This window comes from Chelonoidis abingdonii, chromosome 14, assembly GCF_003597395.2.
Source record: "Chelonoidis abingdonii isolate Lonesome George chromosome 14, CheloAbing_2.0, whole genome shotgun sequence".
NCBI lineage: Eukaryota > Metazoa > Chordata > Testudines > Testudinidae > Chelonoidis > Chelonoidis abingdonii.
Window position 1 is genome coordinate 34,181,833 of NC_133782.1, and position 8,432 is coordinate 34,190,264.

At 44.1% G+C, this 8,432-nt stretch overlaps 2 pseudogenes; one reads left to right on the forward strand and one right to left on the reverse strand.

Annotated features, from left to right (window-relative positions):
- Nucleotides 1-8,432, reverse strand: part of LOC116826303 (olfactory receptor 10A5-like) — a 13,189-nt pseudogene that overhangs the window by 1,038 nt on the left and 3,719 nt on the right.
- LOC116826305 (olfactory receptor 10A7-like) lies at nucleotides 4,806-5,805 on the forward strand (annotated as a pseudogene).

Sequence of the window (8,432 nt, forward strand, 5' to 3'; positions counted from 1 at the left end):
ACGGGTACACTAAAGACTTGCCGCCTCTCCCGCTGGACAAGCCTATCCACTCCCTGCAGCCAGGTGACTCCGTCCTCGTTCGCACCTGGAAGGACGAGCCTCTCCAAGAGAAGTGGAAGGGACCCCACACCGTCCTGCTGACCTCCCACACGGCGGCCAAAGTTAAGGGACACAAGAACTGGATCCACCACTCCAGACTAAAAAGAGTGCCCGCTCCTGAGCAGTGGACCGTCCAGCCAGCACCAGAGACTGCCAGCGACAATCTGGAACTTAAACTGTTGTTTAAAAGACATAAAGGCCAAGCCTCACCCTCACCAGTTCCTTAGGCCCTTATATGGGTGGAAGCCCTTTAGTGTGGTCTCACATCCCTCCTATTTGTCAACCACACTATTGCTCTCTTCACCAGTGGTGGGCAGTACACATTGTGGTACACACAGCACACAGGGGCCCCAGCCAAAGGGTTCGTGGGTTCTTATCACCCTGCTTACCTCCTGTGGGTCCCACCTGGGTACAGGTTCGTGAGCAGCCCCGCTATTATTTCCACCCTGACAGTGCAAAATAGTAAATGCAGTGTTTCCCCTTTGGGCACCCCAATTCCCTTCCCCAGAAAAACTCTGAAATCTGGTTATGTTTGTTTTCAAAGGGCCGGCCTAACTTGTTGGCCTGGTCCCTCCTGTTCTTAATTTGCCTGCTATTGGTAATTGTTATATTGTAAATATCTGGGGAATTGTAGTTGTTAGACCCTAAGGTCACCTGCTTAATATAGGTCCAAGTCCAAGGTCTACCAATATGTTACTTTTTACCATAGGGGCACTTCTTTTGTTGGTCCCCACCTCCTTCGCAGCCCATGCGGGGTAAAAAAAAAGTCCCACTAACCTGAAAACAAACACCTATGAAGCCTTAAAAATTTCCTTTGCCCAGAAGTTTAACTTTTCTAACTGCTGAATATGCTCCCAAATCCCGCGCCACGCGGCAGGATTGCCATGAAAAGCAGTTCCCCAAAACTGGTTGAATATTTGCCAGGTATGGTTAAGCATTAATGGCTCTCAATATTCCCCCCCCATCCCAAAAATCGCCCCTGGATGGCCTACTCGAGCCGCAAACTGTTCCAAGAAAGCCCAGTTTAGCCTCACTAATTATCCTTGAAGGCCCATCTAAAATGGCGAGGTTATCCCTCAGCCCATCAGGCTTCGTGCCGTTCCCCCTGGCCGCCTCTGTTGTGCTCAAAATAGGACGGCCAACCACACATGGTTTTCAGGGAACAGCACCTGTCAATATTATTTGACCCCGACCGCTAACGTGTCCATTCCGGTTTATAACAGCTCTAAACAGGATTCTGGGGAGGGGTTTATGTATTGGACCTCTGCAAAGGCTGCACAGATGGCTCGGGGATATAATGGCTTATTGGGCAATGGCCTTCTCTATTACATATGTGGCCAGAATGCCTATAAGTGGCTCCCTCATGGGTGGTATGAAAGCTGTTACCAGGAATTCCTTGCCCCTCCACTGCGGGTCCTGGCCCAAGCCCCGTATGGCCGCCCCAGGCAGCGCAGGTCTCTATATGCCACCCCAGAGCCCGTTAGCGAGGGAGACAGGCTTGGTATGATCCTCCTTCCATTATATGGGGTAGGACAACTGGCCCAACTTTATCGAAGGCTCTCTGTGTTCCTCACCAAGTTTGCCAATGACACCCTGGCTATAAAAAACGGTATCAGCTCTGAGCTTTATCAGCTCCAGTTACTATCCCTGCAAAACCGCCAGGCCCTAAATTATGTTCTGGTTTCACAGGGCGAAGTATGTGCCCTTATTAAAAGTAAATGCTGTACTTATGTTCCAAAAAATGCAAAAAAACATTAACAAACACATCCTGTCGGCCCAACAAGCTTTAAAAAAGTGGAAAGCCCAAAAAAGGAAACCTGTCACTTTTGACTTCCTCTGAAGCTGGTTGCCCAACCTGGGAGGAATAGGAGGGGTCCTTGTGCGTCTCCTCCTCATAGGGGTAATACTGTGTATAGTCACCCTTATCCTAATAGCTTGTATTAAAATGCTTCTCCGTAAGCTTTGTAACCCCCGCTCCCCAAAACTCCCAATGTACCCTCTTATCAAAAGCCCCAGCTCCACAGCATTTAATCAAATCTTGTCCGCAGAGTATAAAAAAACTCAGCCAAAAAATTGTTAAGTATTCTCAAAAAAGGAAATTGTTGGTGCCACTAAGTATAAACCTAGGTAACTTAAAAAAGTGAAAGGCAATAAGAATATAAGGTCTCCCTGTTTCAGGTCTCTAGTGAACAAGAGTCCTTCCATGTTTAAACTCTAATTGACCTAGCAGGCCAATAAATAAACAAAAGGCCAGGTGTCCGGAGCCTTATCAGTTGCAAGGCCGCTCAAACTGGTATAGAGCAGAAATAATGAAGCCTGCGCATACTTCTGCCACAAAGGGAGTGAAAATAAAACACCTCTGACAGGACAAGATAGTAGTTCATAAGAAGTAGGCCTAATGAACTAGACATGTAGTGCGCCAGCTTTGAGTTTTAAGCAGTTTACTAATGAGCTCTGATTAAATGTAACTGCTATACAAGGGAAAGGGGAAGGGGGAAAAGGGACGGCTTAGCTCAGAGGTAAAGTAATAAAAAGGTAACACTCTTGTAATTAACCTCGTGCTGGACTTGAGGCCAGGTCGAGTCTCCCAGCAACCACTTTGAGATCTCAATTAAACCTCTGCTTGATTTCTTCCCACTCGGTGTGGTTTATTGGAGCCTTGAAAGCACTCCGGGCATGGACTTACCACTGTTGTTTGCCCTCAGCAGTCTATCTGCCGCAACAGCAGGCTGCTTGTGGTCGGGGGGTGCGGGCAGGGGGTGCAGAGGGCTGGCTGTGGGCGGGGCTGTGGGCAGGGGTGCATGCAGGGGGGTGGCTGCAGGCAGCGATGGTGTACTCACACAGGGACAGCAGCGCCCAAGCAGCAGGACCACCCAGCCCACCGCAGCCACCGAGCATCTGCGCACCCAGGGCAACGTCCAATCGAGCAGCAGCAGCAGCACGACCAACAGTGGCCAGGAGGCGCCCACATGCCCGCAAGGCGCAGCTCCTGAGAGGCTGGGAGAGGAATTTACACTGTTCTCCGATCGTCGCAGCTACCCATCCAAAGCTTTCCCTTGCAGTGAAGCCAAGTTAACAAGTGGTTCTAAACCGCTTTCAAAATTTTAACAAACCCGTTCATGCACTGGTTTAGTGCCTAGTGACTAAGTGGTTTCTCAAACCGCTTCAAAGTTTCACAACCGGTTCATGGCACTCGTTTAGGTGCCTAGTGCGTCTTTCTGAGAAACCATGAAGAACAATAAGCCCTCCCTGTGCCACCAAGGGTGTGTGGGAGGCATAAATGCTACTGAACGACTGGGGGACATGCTTAACTGAGTGGATGGCTTGGAGCAAGCACCAGAAGACCCTGGGTCATACTTTATTTGTACCACATTTTAGAGGCCCATCCTTTACTTTCACTTCGCAATGAATCGCCCACTGCAAAGTCAAATGAACTAAAGTGACCCACTTAAGAACATAAAGAACGGCCGTAACAGGGCCAGGCCAAAATTGTCCATACCTGGCCAGTATCCGCTCCTCCACCGACTCCTTGCCGACAGCAGCCAACTGCCACTTGCCACACAAGACTTACAAGAAATCAGTTTCTTGGGCCCCTCATTTACTCTTGATGTACCTCTGTTTCCTCTCAGTCCGAGGTAGATACGTACAGGAGTGTGTATATGAGAGCCAGTTGCGTTTGATCCCTTGCATAGTTATGGAACGGATGGAAGGCTAAAGAGGGTTCCTCTTCTTTTTCGCCCCGGACAGGAGGCTAGCAACACTTGCAGTCACTGAGTAACGACAACACTGTGGTACAACCAGGCCCAAGCAAAAGGGCAGGGAAGAGACTATGAATAAGATTGTGCAAGCTAAAGTCTTTCCTCAAGACACTTGTTGTCCAAGAAGTGACTTGATTATTGTCTAGTTATATGAAGAGAAGATGCTACAAATCTCATTAATCTAGCAGATAAAGTGGTATCTAACCAAATCCAATGGCTGGAAGGTGAAATAGAAAAAAAAGTTCCATCTACTGGAAATGAAAGCAACCACAAAAAGGACAACCAAATTTAAATTTAATGTGTGGGAGGTAATTAACGCATTCCCAACAACTTCCTTAATAGAATGATGTGGATTCTCCATGAACTTGGAGTTTGAAAAAATCACAGAACAATGTGTCTTTGAAATTGATAGGGCTCTAGGCTCATGCCGAAAGTTATGGGCTCCATGCAGGAATTACTGGTATAATTATATGGCCTGTGTTATGCAAGAGGTTATTACTTGCATGAACATAAGTTATTTTCTGACTTTAAATCTATGGACACATGAATTTATGAGTATTCAGGCCTGCTGTGCCTTTGTTTGCAGTTAGATGCTTTTATCACAGAACCATAGACATTAGAGAGGGGAAAATATTGCTCTGAGAAATTAACATTAATTGGTGTGGAGGATTGCATGTGGTAAAATTCCAACAATTTTATTATTTTCTCACTTATTCCTTGTGTTTGTCGGGAGAAAAGTACTGGAGTTCAGTATAGAGTAAGGACAAGTCAGAATCTGGTCCATGCTGGCTGCAAGGGATAAATGAGGTAGGACAATTTCTCGATTAAACAGTATTCAGGATCTTCATTTACTATGCATAATTGAAAAGAATGGGAAACCTGCACCTCATGCAGCCTCATGTCTTTATTTACTTAGTTTTTTCTCTCAGGACTGAGCGTATCAGAGGAATGACCACAGGGAATCATACCTCGGTGTCCCATTTCATCCTCTTGGGATTTGCCGACCACCTTGAGCTGAGCTGGGGGCTATTTGTGGTGTTTCTGTCTTGTTATCTCATTGCTCTGACTGGGAACCTTCTCATTATCTTTGTCACTTTGGCCAACGCTGCCCTTCACACCCCCATGTATTGCTTCCTCCGGAACTTGAACTTCCTGGAGATCTTTTACACCTCAGACACCCTGCCCAAGATACTGGCCAACCTCCTCTCAGAAGATAGAACCATCTCCTTCCTCGGCTGTGCAACACAGATGTATTTCCTTCTCTTCCTAGGAGGGACGGAATGTTACCTCCTTGCTGTGATGGCCTATGACTGATACATTGCTATATACCACCCACTGCGTGACCCAGTCCTTATGAACAGGAGAGTCTATATAGGGCTTGTGGCTGCTTCCTGGCTCTCCAACCTCCTGGTGTTAATGGGTCACATTGCGGCCATATTCACTCTACCCTTCTGTGGCTCTAATGAAATCAACCATTTCTTCTGCGATGTCCCCACAGTGATGAAACTGGTCTGTGGGGACACCCACAGGACTGAAATCACCATTCTCCTGGTTGCCCTCTTCTTTGTCCTGCTGCCATTCACGCTCATCCTTGCTTCCTATGTTCGTATCATCTCAACCATCCTGAAGATGCCTTCAGCTGAGGGAAGGCAGAAAACCTTCTCCACCTGCTCCTCGCACCTCCTGGTGGTGACTCTGTTCTATGGGACAGCCTGCACCATGTACCTGAAACCCAAATCCAGCCACTCACTGAACAGTGAAAAACTCATTGTTCTGCTGTACTCTGTCATGACCCCCATGCTAAACCCCATTATCTACAGCTTGCCGAACAAGGAGATGACAGGGGCACGCCAGAGATTAACTGAAAAAAATTGTACTCAGGCACCAAGATTTTCTACTGCATTTATATAGGCTTTGCTATTTTTGTAAAATTAGAAAGGCACTGTGACTCTTCAAATCAAAAGTAAAGCTGGTCAAAAATTTTTGATGAAAATTTTGTCATTGGAAAATAAAGTTTAATAAAAACTGATTTTTTTTTTAAATTAACAACTGTGGGTATTTCCCTCCCTTTCCCCCAATTTCTCACTCTGTCTCAGCTGGCAAAAACTAGAAAACAGTCAGACTACGGAGGTGAAAAAAACCTACTTTCTTACACTTCTGTCTGTTTCCCAACAATTTGCCAGTTGGAAAATAGTTGAAGTGTGACTTTCAGCATTTGACTTCAAAGGTCTCACTTTCTACACTTCTGCCTGTTTCTCACATTTTCTTATTTCTCATCTGTTTTCACTTTGAAAACAGCAAGGAAGAGTGGGAAAAGTGGGGAGGAGGAAAACAAAACAAATAAAAAACCTATTTTTTTTCTCCCTTGAATAATTTTCCCACAGGAAAACAGGGATTTCCAAATGGAAAATTTTTGATAGGGGATTTTTCCAGAGAAAACTGCCAGGAGATTTCACAGTGTGTGTAAAGATGACAGAATGTGGCCCCATTGTTGAGATTTTCAAAGGAACTGAAAAAAAATATATTGCTTTCCAAAACCTGAAATATTTAGGCCAAAATACAAAATATTTAGGCCAAAACCTGAAATACTTCAGCCAAAACCAAAAAATGTTTTGATTTAGAAATGCTGCTGCAACACCTCACTAGAGGTGTATGCCGAGTGACTCAGGCTCATTGTCCTCTGTAGGCTCCCAGGTCTGCATCGTGGATTGTGGGCTCCCTCTTGGAGAGGGAGGCAGTGCATTATGGGAGAGCCTGGCGTATCATGGGAAAAAAATTGACCGGCACTAATCTTTTTCCATTGTGGACTTTTAGTCACTTTAACTAGCTGTGAATCATCGACAAACTGTGACCAGATAAAGGAGGTGATCCAAAGACATTTGAAATCAATGGAGAAACTCCTGTTGACTTTAATGAGCTTTGGCTCAAGCACAAAAATGTTTCTTGCTTGGCCTCCATCAACTACTCTCAACACCAGAACTGCGGACCCGTCCCGAATGAAGGACACATAACCACAAGTTGAAAATGTACCAGAGGCCAAGCAGCTGGTGCTCAGCCATTTCCCAAGCTATTAGAACAATTCAGAGATGAATTGACACAGAAGGACCTCATAAAGGGGTATATTGCTAGCCTCATGATGCCCCCACTGGCTAAAGGTCACTGACTTCAATGAGAAGAGAATGGCCCACTCAACATCATATCTGAGCACGTATTGTATTTCGGCTTAGAAAGTTTAGGTAAATGTTGATTTCACCGTACACACACACAAACCAAAATAAAATTATCTCCATCAATGATCATCAAAATGTACAGCTAGGCAAAATAGGAGAAATGCTGCTTAAAATCTTATTAGAGTTTGATTTAAGGCTATTCGCTTTGTATATTTTGAGATATGATGTTGACAATTGTGTTTTAATGGTTATAAAGCCTTACATTTTTGAATCTGTCTCTGTTGTCATTACATAATTATGGTTGGACCCTCACCCACTATTGTCTGACCCCCCTCCCTTGATTTTCTGCAAAAATGAAACTTTAAATCAATAAAAATCAGGAAAAAATTATTAAAGTCCATACTTTTGCATAACTATTAATTTAAAGTGGAAAAAATGCATAAAATACACATATTATCTGTCAAAATCACAAAAAATAAAAACCTAATTTTGCCAAGCCTAATACACTGAGAAGTCCTTGATTTCGAAATGTTCAAAAGTTTTCCATTAATATTTTTCTTTTGTTAGGAAGTTGGATTTTTGAATAAAGAAAAATTTTCATGGACAGTGTCTGCTTTCTCCCAAAACCTTTCGATTGTTTATTGAAGAGTTGAAATTTTTTTCAGTCACCAACAATTGCCAGTCGACATCACTTGACATTTTAAAATCAAGATTGGATGGCTTTTCCCCGCTAAAAGATCTGCTCTGCTTCAAACAGGAATTAATTCAGGGATGTTCTGTGGCCTGTGTTATACAGGGGGTCAGGCTATATGAACACGGTGGTCCCTTCTGACTTTACAATCTAAGGATACCTTTGTAAAACTAGACCTAAGCAATTTAGGTGCACAAATCCCATTGACTTTCAATGAGATGTGTGCTCCTAAAGTCCTTTGGATGCTTTTAAAAATCCCATCATCAGTCAGATTCAAATATCTGAGTTCTCTGTGAATTCAACCTGTATCACACAGAATCATGCATAATGTGCTGAGATATCACTACTTTGGGCCACCAGCTGGGACATTCAAAAACCAAGCTCTGTACCACTCAAGATGTAAAAATAACTGGTCAGGATAGCTGGCCCTTAGGCTGGGATTTCCAAATTTCAGTGTGGATTTTGCTCTCAGCACCCTTAGGCTCCTCTGACAATCTCACATGTATAACTCTTCACGTTAAGAAGATATTGAGGAAATATTTGGCTATTTAAATTAATTTTAAAAAGAGGCAACAGAGGATAAAAGATACATTTTATTGTTTTTATCAAATACTTCTCATGGGTTACAAGTTTTTAGTCTCTTAGCTCTTCAGAATATTGAACTAGGTCAGGTCCTGTTCATACCCGGATTTGTGTTCCTATTTTCCCTCTCCC